The sequence below is a fragment of the Helianthus annuus genome, chromosome 3, assembly GCF_002127325.2.
Source record: "Helianthus annuus cultivar XRQ/B chromosome 3, HanXRQr2.0-SUNRISE, whole genome shotgun sequence".
NCBI lineage: Eukaryota > Viridiplantae > Streptophyta > Magnoliopsida > Asterales > Asteraceae > Helianthus > Helianthus annuus.
Genome location: NC_035435.2, coordinates 140,741,858 through 140,755,734, shown reverse-complemented (window position 1 = coordinate 140,755,734; position 13,877 = coordinate 140,741,858). Strand labels below are relative to the sequence as shown.

Sequence of the window (13,877 nt, the reverse complement as noted above, 5' to 3'; positions counted from 1 at the left end):
GTGGGTTGCTTAGAGGCACACTCCTCGGTTACGTAAGGGCGTAGTCCCTAGGGTAATCTAACTTGAGCAACATCGTAACATATCATTGAATCGTATTAACATATATCTGGTAATACAACGCGTAACAACACCTTGAACTCACCAGCGTAGTCTGACACACTTGTTGCATGCTTGTAGGTCATTAACACTTGGAACATGGACTTGCTATCTGGGAGTGCTGGAGTGGTCATGGATCGAGGCTCTTGAATTTATTTACATTGGAAACTTTGGTTTTAAGTATTATGAAACACTTGCTAAACGATTTATTAAATGCTTCCGCTACACAATACTTTGGGATTTGATATTATATTTAAGTATTTACTATTGGTTCAGTGTGATTGGTGGCTCGAACTCTGATGCGTAACACGCCTCACGGGATTTCCGCTAGAGGGATTTTGGGGGTGTTACATATTAGCCCAAAACGCAATTTAGGTTAACCAATTCATATTCCATCCGTCCAGACGAAACAAAGGGCCATTTTATCACTATTCTCTCATCTTTGAAGCTATTCGTGCATGTCTAATCAATTTGGGATGACAACTGAAGTTGTGATGACAACCATGAGCGGCTAAACACTCGGTGACTTCCACTCGGATGAGCGTTTGCTTTGTTTTGACACAACTACTTGTTTCTGATTCTGGTAAACTGGTAAAACTTGACCACTTGTGTTGATTTGTGAAACGTCGATTGTGTTTGAATTATTTATCATTTATTAAGCGTATTTGTGATATACTTGCATCGTTAGCAGGTTAATAGATTGGTGGGTAATTGATATAATTTAACGGGTTATTAGGTTGTATGGTGAGTCTTAAAAACTATCTCTAATAATTAATCAAAGTCATTAACTCCAAGGCCATGTCTATGTGGTGTTTTGAATCAGTTAATGAGTTTTTGTGTTAAAACGGGTATTCGGGATTCCGGGTGGCAGTTACTTCTTCTCATTCTGATAATACTTTTCGTGACAAATTGTGTTTTCTTTAAAATCAAACAAACAAACCCCCGGTTAGATAGTTTAGTTTTTAATTAGATTCTTGTACACTGACCACAAATTCCTCGTGGATACGATACCCTACTTACGCTATCTACGTAGTTTAATTAGGTTTTTGATTAACCCTTTCGACAGTCTTCAGTATTAAATATATTTTTAAATATTAATAATACTAGTTATGTTTTATGAAAAAACAACCCAATCTCGAGCTAGAAAAACTAGAGCTCAAGGTTTAGAAACAAGACTCAAATCAAGCTCGAGCTAAAGCCTAGTCAAGCTCAGGCTCGACTCATTTGCACCCTTATAACACACACATGTACCTTACTAAATGGTCAATTTAGTATATGTGACAAATGAAATATAATACATAAGTACAAGTGGCATAAATCACTTACAAGTGTCACTTTTTTATATACTTTAGCAGCATGTACACATTCAATATATGGACACTCAAATGTCACCAACTAGTAAATGTACCCTGCGTTTCATCCGTAGCCCATTTGTATGTTTTGATTGATGTTTTTATTACAACAAAATAATAAAGCGGAAAACTGTAATTTGGGTGGTTAACAGTTAAACTTTCAAACAAACAATGCGAAACGTAGTTAACATACTGATCAATTAAACTTTTTACATCCATGCTGCCTCTAGTGCATCAATGTTAATACCTTGATAATTCTTACACCAAATGATGCTCTTAAAATTATGTGGGATGCAGCTTTTGAACTCTGAATTCATAAAAAAGTGAAGATTACCAGTTAGCAAATAAAACAGACTTGGTTATAAAAAAGCTACGTCTCTACAATTAGCAAGTAAACCATAGACTTCAATATAACAAAAAAAAATAACGTCAGAAAGAGCAAGCTTACAGAATCAAGCCCGCGTTCACTCATTTCAAAATAAACGCCTTAGCAAGTCAACCCGGACGCCAATTTGTGTTAGAGAATCAACAAACTAGACATCTAACTTATCAAAATCAGCTTCAATAAATATTAAATATAATCACTCAGCAAGTCCACCTTAAACATCGCTTCCACCCATAACTTCCATGGAAATGATTCTAGATCGATCTACTAACTCATGATAAATTTTTCAAGTAGGATAAACCGCAAGAATTATTTGTACAACCTCCAAAACACCCTTCAAAAAACATCATAATTAAGCTGCTAAAAACAAAGAAAAAAACTAAAATAAAACATACACATACTATTTGTATGTTTCGTAGTAGCTGGTAGGTCACCCAAATAATGGAACAAAATATTACAGAAAGCAGAATAAGATAGAAGTATTCCTTTTCACTTAGCATGATCAAGTAGTGTAAAACGACAATACATAATACAAACTGAAAAAGAATAAGATGACACTGACCCTACAAGATAACTGATGTAGCACACTCTAATTTTCAAACTTTTGAGGGTTGATTAACTGATTTGGCTTCACACAGCGGATGAAATGAGGCTCTGTTGAACTAAGGGTATCCATGAGAGCTTGAAGTTGTTCCTATAGCCATGAAGGAACAAAAAACAAGAATATTACAACAATAATCAACGTCAACGAAAAACTTACAAAACAATGTCTAAAAACTTTGTTGGCATCCTCAATAAAATTGATAGGGAAATGGACTTAGCATATATAACATAACCATACAGCCGCATAAGAGAATTTGTATGACGATCTTGAAGATTCTTCTGGCAATAAATAAAGAGTCATGACTATGAAGATGCAACAGTCCCTCCTTCCCTCACAACCAATAAAAGTGTCTACTAAGCAAATATGGCATACACAAAGTGCCACTAAAACCTAACTTAATAGCACTAAAAATGTGTGCCACAAAAAATGTGTGATACTAAATGGACTTTTTTGTAGTGTTTGTTATTTATGAGGACTAAAACCTAACTTAGTGGCACTAAAAATGTGTGCCACTAAAAATGTGTGATACTAAATGGACTTTTTTGTAGTGTTTGTTATTTATGAAGTCCTTTTTGGAACGAGATTCAAAGGACTTATCTTTTATTGAATCCTGTCATTGTAGTTGTTGTCGGTGAGCGGGAGATTTACTTGCATTTCTCTCAGGTAGTCGGAAGCGTGTATATATTAAGGAGAGTTAGCGTCGATGGCTTTATGGTTCCCCTTACCACTAGTCTTCTTTGGTCGTTCTTGTTCTTCTTATTCGGCCATTGCCGGGTTAGGGTTTTAAGAAGTCACGTTCTCATACCATAAAAATGTAGATATCATTTATCAAAAGGTTTTTCTAATTACAAGACCAATGAAAAATCATGAGATAAACAATGAGATACCAACTAACAAATAGATAAGACTAGCTAACAAACAATAGGTCAAATCAATCTTATTCTTTACTTATCGCATGGGGTCGCTAATCACATAGTCATCTCACATCCTCAGATATTATACATGTGCTATGTATAGAATGATGTCTCGAAATAGTTTGGATATATATATAATCTGTCTATCCTAATTTTGTAAATTGAATGCTTTTAGTTAATTGTATATCAAAGTTTCTAAAGTCAAGTAATTAAAGTTTTCTTTGAGGTGTATTACTATTGGAAAAATTACAAGAATAAATAAGTTACTTGTTAACTTTAAACAATATACACCGTTATTTAACCCCATTACCAAAATAGACAAAGATAAAAGAGAGCCAACCAGGAGATGCCGAACAGAATCCATCAGCTTAAATAGCCTACACAGAAATTTATGTTAAAGTACAATGGAGTCCACATAAAAACAATAAAAAGGACATGTGTAAAGCATATGTCAAGTAGTCATTGGATAAAAAAGTGTAGGCTAAATACCCGTTTGATGAAAAAAGCATAGCTTAATTAGCATGCGGCTAAAAGTTGAAGGGGATAATCCTAGATGCCGACTATCTTAGACGACACATTCTCAATTCATTTACAAAGGTAGCTCGTTAACAACCTAGTCGATTTCCTTATGTATGATGTCCTTTTTGGTACGAGATTCAAACTATTTTTCCTTTCTTGAGTCCTATCACCGTAGCTGTTGTTGGTGAGCATGTGATTTACCTGCATTTCTCTCGAGTAGTCGGAAGTGTGTATATAATAAGGAGAGTTAGTGCCGATGGCTTTACCATTCCCTTCACCACCTATCTTCTTGGCCATTGCCGGTTTAGGGTTTTAGTTTTTGTGTTTATAGAAGACTCGCTCTAATGCCATGTAAACAATGATATCATTGCCAATGCAAACATATATTCATTAGAAGGGTTTTTTAAATACAAGACCAATAACAAACTATGAGATAAACAATGATATACCATCTAACAAATAGATAAGACTAGCTAACAAACAATAGGACAAATTGGTCCTATCCTTTACTTACAGCATGTGGTCGCAAGTAACATATGTATCTCGCACCCTCGAATATTATACATGTCTAAGTGTGCATCCTAAAATAGTTTGAAAATTAATATATATTTTTCTTTGTTTGATCTAGTTTTGTAAGTTAAATGCTTTAAAATAAATGTTTTCTCTGAGATGCGTCACTATTGGGAAACTTACTAGAATTGATAAATTGAGCGTTATTTAACCCATTGTCGAAATTGACAGAGTAAAAAAAGAGCTTATCAGGAGATGTCAAACAGGATCTGTAAGCTTGAATAAGCTACATATAATGATTTATGGCGACGTACAATGGAATTCACATAAAAAACAATAAAAATGACATGTGTAAAGCGGTATGTAGGTTCAACACACACTCAATTTGTTAACTAAGGTAGCTTATTTACAACCTAATCAATGTTGTTATTTATAAGGTCTTTTTATAACGAGATTCAAACAATTTGTAACGCCTCGCTTTTTGGAACTTTCCTTATTTAGAAAGTTTGTCTTGTATTCTATTTTTGGAAACTTTTATTTTCTTTGTAATCGTATTTCATTTCCAGTCATTGTAATTTGAGGCTTTGATCGTAATAAAACTTGATCATTTTACATAAATTATACATTGATTGTACATGCTTGTCATACACTCGTCTCATATACGTACAAACTCAATACATACTCTCTCACACAAACTCATACTTGTTTTACATACAATCGGTCGTAAATGCGTGTTTTAATACTCTTCATACGTGCAAATACTTATACATGCATTCACGATACTCGATTTATGGTTACGTACACTTTACATACTTAGAAACATGCTAAAAATGGAAGTTGTGGCTGGAAATAATAATAATAATAATAATAATAATAATAATAATAATAATAATAATAATAACAAAGTTTAGGGGCTAAAGTGTAAACAAAAAATCCGGAAATAAGTAGCGCCGCGCTACGCGACGGCCTACCCTTCTTCCCTTCGTGTGCTGCCAAGCTGCTTAATCAGCAGCAAGTTGTTTTCTTGCTGGGGGTTGGCCAATTCTTCCCATCTTTTTCTTCCCCAATTACCTTTAAACCTCATTAAACACTAAACCCTAACTACCCACTATATAAACAAGCTTCCTAACACTCATTTTCACTTTCCAAACTCATCTAAACTCTCAAAACACTCTCAAATTTGCTGAAATTGCTAGAATAAGGCAGAATTGTTGGGATTGAACCCTACAAAGGAACAGCTGATAAAGCCAAAACTGGTTTAGATCAGGGGATTCATCATAAGCAGTTGTTTGCATTAGATCTTTCCCCTTGAAAGTGGCCCTAACATCTGATGACCTCTAAGTACTGCTCTTCACAACAACTGCTGATCCCTACAGACTGTTGAAGATGAAGCACTGATGCCCAATCTACTGATGCAACTCAAGTACTGCTGAAGACCTAAAGCACTGCTGAAGCTACAACAGTGGAATGGAGAATCAGTGGTTTAGTTATCCTTTGTATTTGTTTTAAGTAAATCAGTAGTTTAGTATCAGTGTTTGTATTGATCAGTGGTTGTAGGTTGTTAGGAGGTTAGATGTCACTTTCATGGTGACGTCAGCCAAAGATGCTCAGTGGTTTGTTCTGTACTATAAATAGAACAGTACCCTGTACTGTTCTATTAGCTCTTTTGCACAAGTCATTTTGTACGAACAATCAAGTGAGCTCAGGCTGAAGGGGAGATTAGTGCATGCATGCATTGTGATTGAATATTGTAATAAATACAATCATTCAATTATGAGATAAACATGTTTGCTGAAAACTATTTCTTCCATTGATTGTGTGTTGAAAGTTTGTTTCATTTATTTCCGCTGCAATTTACTCTGTTTCACCTTTCATTCAAATCAAACGAACACAATCAAAAGAAATTCAGATCCTAATAATTGGTATTAGAGCAAGGACAGTCAAACTTGATCTAACAATCATTTTGACGTAAAAGTTCAGCTCAATTTCGTTGATACTTTCGATTGTTCGTATTTAGTTGAAAAACAGAGTAAGGGTTAATCACTACAAAAGTTGATTATTCAGTACCTGTGAAACAACCAAAATGGCTACACAATCACAAGATAACACTAATAACACTGGTTCTCTTTTCAAACCACCTATGTTGGTCAGATCTGAATACAACATCTGGGAGTGAAGGATGGGTCACATCCTAGCTCAACAGAATACCGGATGTTGGAAGTCGGTTGTCTTTGGACCACATGTTCCAATGGTGCCGAGGATCCAAAAGTTTTTGAACCTAAGAAAATTGAAAACTATACTGATCAGGATTTTCAGAAAATTGAACTGGATGCCAAGGCATTTAGCATCGTTGCATCTGCACTCCCAAATGAAATTTATGCTGGGCTGTTACACTGTAACAGTGTCAAGGAATTGTGGGATGCACTTAAGGAACGATTTGGTGGGACTGAAGAAGTAATTGAAAATAACAGGGAAATTTTGAACCAACAGTATGAAACCTTTTATCACACTTAGGGTGAATCACTAACATAACAGTTTGAATGTTTTAGCTATCTCATAAGTGAACTAAAACTTGTTAAGGTTGAATTTGCTAAAGCAACCCAAAACAGTAGGTTTCTTAGGTCACTTCCTGAACAATGGGACACAATTGCTTTTGTAACCAGAAATTCAGTTGGGTTCAAAGATCTGACCCTGACCCAACTTCATGGTAGACTCCTGACCTATGAAAGGGAGTTGAACCAGAAAAAGAAGTTATAAGAGACTAGGAAGGTTGCAGATGATTACTCATTTGGCAACACAACTCTTTTGGGCCAGGAAGAATCTGGTAGTAGTAAGGATCAGAGTTATGATCATTTCATTGACATAGCAGCTGGTGGAGCTTTTAACTCTGATTCTCACTCATCCAATTATGCTTTTACAGCAAATGGAGAAAACCAGAATTCTAACAATCTGTGCTTTAAACTCAATGATTTCCAGCATTTTGATCCAACTGATCTGGAAGAGATGGATATTTTGCACCAACTTGCACTGCTGAGTGTTAGAACCAGCAAGTTTTACAAAAGAACAGGGAGAAAATTTCCAGGGTTACATGGGAATTTAAAAGTAGGGTTGGATAAATCAAAGATCAAATGCTACAAGTGCAATAGGGGTTAGGTCATTTTGCTAGAGAGTGTAGGAGTCAAAACAGTGGACCAATCATCACACACCCTAGCCCTAGACCACAAAATAACCAAACCACTGTGCAGTATTCCCAATATGCCCTTGCTGCCCATGTCAACACTGCTCACTGTGCACACCCTGCAACCCCTGTTCATGTGTACTATGTCCAAACCACTGTTCCTCAGATACAGTATATCCAAGCCCCAGTCCCTCAGGTTCAGGTGCAACCAGTTGCACCTCAACAAGCTGCATAAACAGCTGTTCAAGCAGATCAGCAAAGCTTTTTCACACAAGGCTTTGTTGATTGGAATAGCTTGCCTGAGGAATTAGGAGATGAAAACTTTGCTCTATATGCTGATGATGCTATTTCTAGTAATGAATTATGTTTTGCAGCATTAGAGTCAATTCCAGAAGGGCTGGAAACTGAAGAAGGAACATCCAGTGCTGAAACAGTGGAAACAATTGCTGAAGCAGTGGTTACTGCTGTTGTTGGTGAACAACTGTTGGAAGAGAAATCAGAACCCCTGTTGGAACCACTGTCCGACCCATGGTCTGCTGAAGAAGAAAAGGAAGAAAAGAAGCCAGAAGAAAGTGAACATGTCTGTGATTGTGCCATGATGGCTGCAACTAAGGTATCACCCCAGGTTCTTAAAAACCTTTGTTCAGACAAGTGCATCATAGCATTTGCAAACATTAAGGAGGCGAATGAAAACCTTAGAGATAGATTGTTAAATGGTGAAGTACAATTTGAAAAATCTTTAAAAGAATTGAAAATCAAATTGGCTGAAAAAGAAAATGAGATTTGCAGCCTCAAACAAGAGCATAGCATAACCAAGGACCAACTCCAGACCATGATAGAAAAATATCAAACCTGTAAAAAGGAGTTGGAATCCACCCAAATCACTTGTGAAAAATGGGTGGAGTCTTGCAAAGGTTATGAAATTATGCTTAAAAACAGATTGAAAGCAATGTAAAATTTGGCATAGGGTTTAGGAAAAATGACCAAGTTGAAAACACTGCTGCAAATCAATCTAACTCTGTTGAAATCATACCCACAAACAAGGATGGTCAAGAAGTTAAAATAATTGATAAACATGGCAACAAAATCACTCTGGAAAGATCTGTGGGGTCCTCAACTTTTGAGGAGATTGAGAAATACCAATTCAAACCCACATGGTCTGATGAGTGTGACATCCTTGAAAATTTCAAACCCATGGACTTCACAACTGTGGATGGTGTCAAAGCTCCTAAGGCCAAGGTAATTCCTCTGAAGGACATCCCAACAGTCGTTCAAAACTCTGTTGCAAAGGAGTCTGAAAAGAAGAAAAGAAGAGAAAAGATTAAAAACTTGTTTTGTGACTTTTGTGAAAAGAAAAATCATTTGACCAAAGATTGTTTTCATTTAAAAGCTTATGACCTTAACAAAACAAGTACCATTGTGCCTTCAAAGAGTTGCACCATCTGTGGTAAATCAAACTATTCTACTCAGAAGTGTGTGTACCTGAAATCCTTTGAGGTCAAAAAGGAAGAGTACACTTCAAAAACACTAATGAGTTCATCAAAACACAAGTCAAGAAACAACCACTGTTTGTGCCAGTCCAAACAGCTATTACAAAACAGCTAAACCAAACCTCTGTCAAAAGAGAGGTTCAGGTGACTGATGCACCCCCTGTTAACTAATACCAAAGAGGTAAAGGTCAACCACCATACCCAAGGGTCCCACATGTTTATGAGGCTTACAAAAGGCCTTCTAAACCAAGAGTGAACATGCATCCCTTTGGGTAACAACAGTTGATGGGACAGGACCCCCAACAGTGGTTAGAGAAAAACAGTTCCAAAGTTGTCCAAACTCCTGAGCTAACCACTGTCCATCCACCTGAACTTAACATAGACACTGTTGAGACCCCATCCAAAGCCTTATTGGCTCTTGAACTAATTATTTACTTGATGTGCAGGGAGCTTCTGCATGCTTAGATAGTCTTTGGTATGTAGATAGTGGAGGCTACAGGCACATGACTGGATGTAGAGCCCTACTCAAAGAATTCAAAACTCATGGAAGGGGTGATATATCTTTTGGGAATAATAGTAAAGGGAAGGTGTTAGGCCCTAAAGTGTGAGACTGACGCATCAAATTAATACAATGGGCTATGGTTACGAACTGGGATTTACCGGGTTAGTTTATATTAGGTTGTGGACCTTTATAGGTCACTTGGGCCAAGCTTTAGGCCATGTGGGCCAAGCAGGCCCAAGGGGGGCCCATGTAGGGAAGTGGGCTTGAGTTAGTATATAAACAAGTTATTAACTTGTTTTAGGGTTTTGAAGATCTGGAGCCTCATTGTTACGAAAAGTTCTAGAGTCAGAGAGAGGCGATTTGATTGTGGTGTAGGAACTTGTACCAGACGGTTTTGCTAGTTGATAGTAATAGAATCGTGTGCAAGTTTGAAAGTGATTCGGTATCGTGTTCTTCGTATTTTCAGTTTTTCGTTTTGATTCTTGAATCACCAATTGATTGGATTCCGCACAATCAATTGGTTGTTTGATATCATTGAAAGATCCGGTTCACGGGACTTACAAGTGGTATCAGAGCCTTTAGAACCTATTTCTAGGCTCGGTTTGATATCAAAGATTCAAGTTTTTCGTTATTTTTGGGTTGGTGTTCTTCGCGTTCTTCGTGTTCTTCGAAGTGTTCTTCGGTTTTTATTGAAAAAATCATAATATTTTGGTGTTTAATTTTCGAAAAAGTTGTTACAGGATTAAACATAATCTTTTAAGTTTTGAAAAATATCTTCATTTAAAAGTTAATACCACAGATCTCGGAGATTGGTTGTTGACTTTCCATATATTTTATTAATCTCCTCATCATATCCAAGGTCTCGAGTCATTCATTTTTGCAGGCTCGAGTCACTCTCTGAGTCACAACAGTTTCTGTGGTCTCGAGTCCTACATAATAGCTACAACGGTCTCGAGTCCCATTTTCTTCACAGGTCTCGAGTCACCTTTTCACGGTCTCGACTCCCATCTTCATAACATCTGAGGTCTCGACTCAACTTCATCATCAAGTTCCGTGTGCTGGTCTCGACTCACATCATTTCAGTCGCAACCAACGTCTCGAGTCAGTGACCAGGTTTCGACTCACAGCCAGGTCTCGAGTCATCAATTATCATCTGGTTCCGAGTCGCAATCACGTTTTCGAGTCGCTTCGGTTTCGATTTCGAGTTGCAATCAGCCATCTTCATCGGACATCATCATCATCTTCATCGTTCCGGTCACTGTTGCACGAGTTGATCATCTCCAACAACGACCTACTTCATCTCTCCGACGTGACTTCTGACCACCTCCATCCATCGTTCATCATCATCTACCTTCATCGTGCTGCTCATCTCTCCGTCATCACCATCTCCTGAACGATCACGTCAATCATCATCTAAGTTCCGTCAATCTTGCAACACACTGGTTCACCGTGTGTTTGTTCAGTTCAACGAAGAAGAAGGAGAATATAACAGATCAATTTGTGATCGTGTTACGTGATTGAAATTTAGGTTTTTATTAATAATAATAATCATTAGGTCATCATTCCACTATCATTAATTACTTAATCATTAATAATAATAATAATGATAATAATTATTATTATTATTATTATTACTTTATAATTAAAAAAACGGCTTATTTTATAAATAAAAAAAATTGGGATAACAGTTTTGACAGGTTTTGAGGTGCAGTTCAGAAAGCGGTTTCATTCTTGTGCAAAGGGTTTGAGTTAGCGAGTACACGGGTTCTCGTTTGGTTTGTGTTTTTGGGAAATTACAAAAGTAACAGCCACCCACTGAAATTATGGCATTTATGTTTCACAAACCCGCTGCTCAAGAAATTACTAAAGAAGAACTACTTTCTGTCTTTTGCACTCCTGAATGTAGGGGGAGAGTAGAATATTACCGGTTACACAACGCTGAGTTGATACAAGATTATCAAGATATAAAAAATAAAAACTTTACTTTATCAAAAAATGAGAAACTTTATAAAGAAAAAATTGAAGCTCAGCGAAAAGACATTATCAAACTCAAAGATGATGTAAGTGTAAAAGCAACTCAACTCTTTTATGTTCAGGAGAAATTATGCACTGTGACTAAAGAACTGGAAGATATCAGAGATAGATATCAAATTAATGAACTCGATATTAAGAAATTTGATTCTTCCAGCCAATTAGTCAAAAATCTATGTGATCAGCAACTTGCATACAAGAGAAAGAAGGGGTGTGGTTTGGGTTTCAATCAAGTTCCTCCTCCATATAATGACAACTACTCATATTTACCCATGACTGAGGAGGAATTGATGAATGAGGACAAGATGGCTTACGGTCCTAAAACTGATAAGTCATCAATCAACTGCAGACCTGTGGATAAAGGAGCGACTCCTTCGGTAAATTTTGTTTCAAATGGTACTTTTGATCCTAATGCTTTGTCTTCCCCCGCAGATGAAGTTAAAGTTGAAGGTGTCGTTGGAGATGAACAAGCATCAAATTCTCATGTGTGTGACATTTTTGGCTCATTTTTACACTCTATGATGAATGTCAGTTTGGGCGAAAACGTTGATGCTTGTGTAACAGAGACTGAAACAGCAAAAGAAACGAATGAGCTAGCTGAACCATCAGATTCCAAATGCGAATCACCTGAAGCAGATGATTCTGAGAAATTGGAATCAGTTGATTCTAGTGAATTCAGCTCAAGGGTGTCATGTGCAGAACCGTCTTGTGCTGATAATTCGTTTAATGATTCAGCTGAAGTTTCTACTAAAGTTTCTGGTGTTTCATCTGATAAACCAGAATTCTCTGATTCTGTCAAAGCTGACGACATGAAGGAAGAAGTGAAGATTAACATGAACAAGGCTCAAAGTGCGCAAGCTGAACAATCTGAACCTTCTGTTAGTGATGAAAAGGTGCAGATCAAGCAACAGGAGCCGAAGCGAGCAGGTAAAGGATCCGGAAATAAGAAGCCTAAACATCAAAGACGATCAGGCTCTCCACAGTCCTCAACGGGCAGCAATAGTCCTCAAAAGGCCCGTGATGTGAAAAATTCCTTTGTTAAGCCAGTCAGTAATGGCAAATGTGAAAAATATGCATTTGACTGTGCTAACAAAGCTTTCGGAAAGACTGGTGAGATTTCTGAACAAGACTTGCAGTCTAAGCAAAGCAAGAAGAATCAAAAGCAATCTCCACCACAGAAGGCCCTGCAAACGACAAGTACATACATCCCAATTCATCATCGTTTGCAAGAAATGTGCAAGGAAATCAAGCACAGAAAGGACCGGTTCGTCCTTCAGGGTCTGCAAGAGCAAATCCAGCTGATCAGAATGCGTTCTACGTGAAGAGACAAACGTGCTTCAATTGCGACATTGCTGGTCACATTGCTCGAAACTGCACAAATCGTCCCTATGTACCCTATTATATGCAAAATCAGAGGGTTACATCAAAGGATAACTACCATTCTAAGCCAATGAAGGTATTTTCACCTAAGGCAATGAAGAATGTGAATCCTAAGGTTAAACCTTCTGATGGGGATTGGAACGCTGCCAAAAACAAACGCAAAGCTTTTCAGGAAAAAAAACGTGTTTCAAAAACTAACAAACCTGAATCAGCTAAAGTTGCTCAACCGAATGCAACAAAGACGTTTGTTAAACCGAAACAGATTTGGAAACCCAAATCCAAAGCAGCAATGTCTCCAATCCTTGAAACGAAAGGGGACTTGTGTTTAAAAGAAGTGTCTTACTTTGATGCTTCAGGTAAACCCAGGACCACGATGGCCTGGGTACCCATGTCTTACTAATCTCCTTACTTTTCAGGAACAACTAAGGAGGAGCTGTTGACAATCTCTGGAATGTTGATAGCGGTTGTTCCAGAGATAAAACGGGTAACATTTCACTGTTGCAAAAAGTTCAAAAAAATTTTTTACAGATGATATGTTTCCTTTGGAGGAGATAAGACAAGTAAGATAAGATAAGCAAAAGGTACCGTTTAAATTCAGTACTTTGATTTGAATTTGATTAGTCTTAAATCTGATGACAGAACGGTTAAGCAAAAATATTTTTCTCTCTTTTTCTTTGTTTATAACTTTGTACATAAAGTGTCCTTTCTCTAGTAAATGGTAAATTTGCGCAAAAATACAAGATTTATGCACAAATTCAGGGGGGGAGAGGAACATATAGATAGATATAGAGTTTAGGGGGAGAAATGTCAGAAAAGAAAAATACAAAAAGAGTTTGCTGTATATATGCATTGTTTTAGGGGGAGAAAATGAGAAAAATACAAAAAGATTAGAAAAATGAAAAAGCCAAAAAGATAT

The 13,877-nt window shown here is 37.0% G+C and overlaps 1 long non-coding RNA gene across 3 annotated transcripts; it reads right to left on the bottom strand.

The window, feature by feature from the left end:
- Nucleotides 1-1,408: 1,408 nt before the first annotated feature.
- Nucleotides 1,409-2,832, bottom strand: LOC110928040. Of its 3 annotated transcripts, XR_002586094.2 has the most exons (4): nucleotides 2,675-2,832; nucleotides 2,396-2,527; nucleotides 1,897-2,167; nucleotides 1,409-1,755 (listed from the first exon to the last, which is right to left on the bottom strand). It is a non-coding gene; the product is annotated as an uncharacterized LOC110928040 (long non-coding RNA). The 3 variants fall into 3 exon arrangements; XR_002586093.2 differs by lacking the exon at nucleotides 1,897-2,167 and having other exon boundaries at nucleotides 2,675-2,816; XR_002586092.2 differs by lacking the exons at nucleotides 1,409-1,755; nucleotides 1,897-2,167 and having other exon boundaries at nucleotides 2,293-2,527; nucleotides 2,675-2,813.
- Between the last annotated feature and the right edge of the window lie 11,045 nt (nucleotides 2,833-13,877).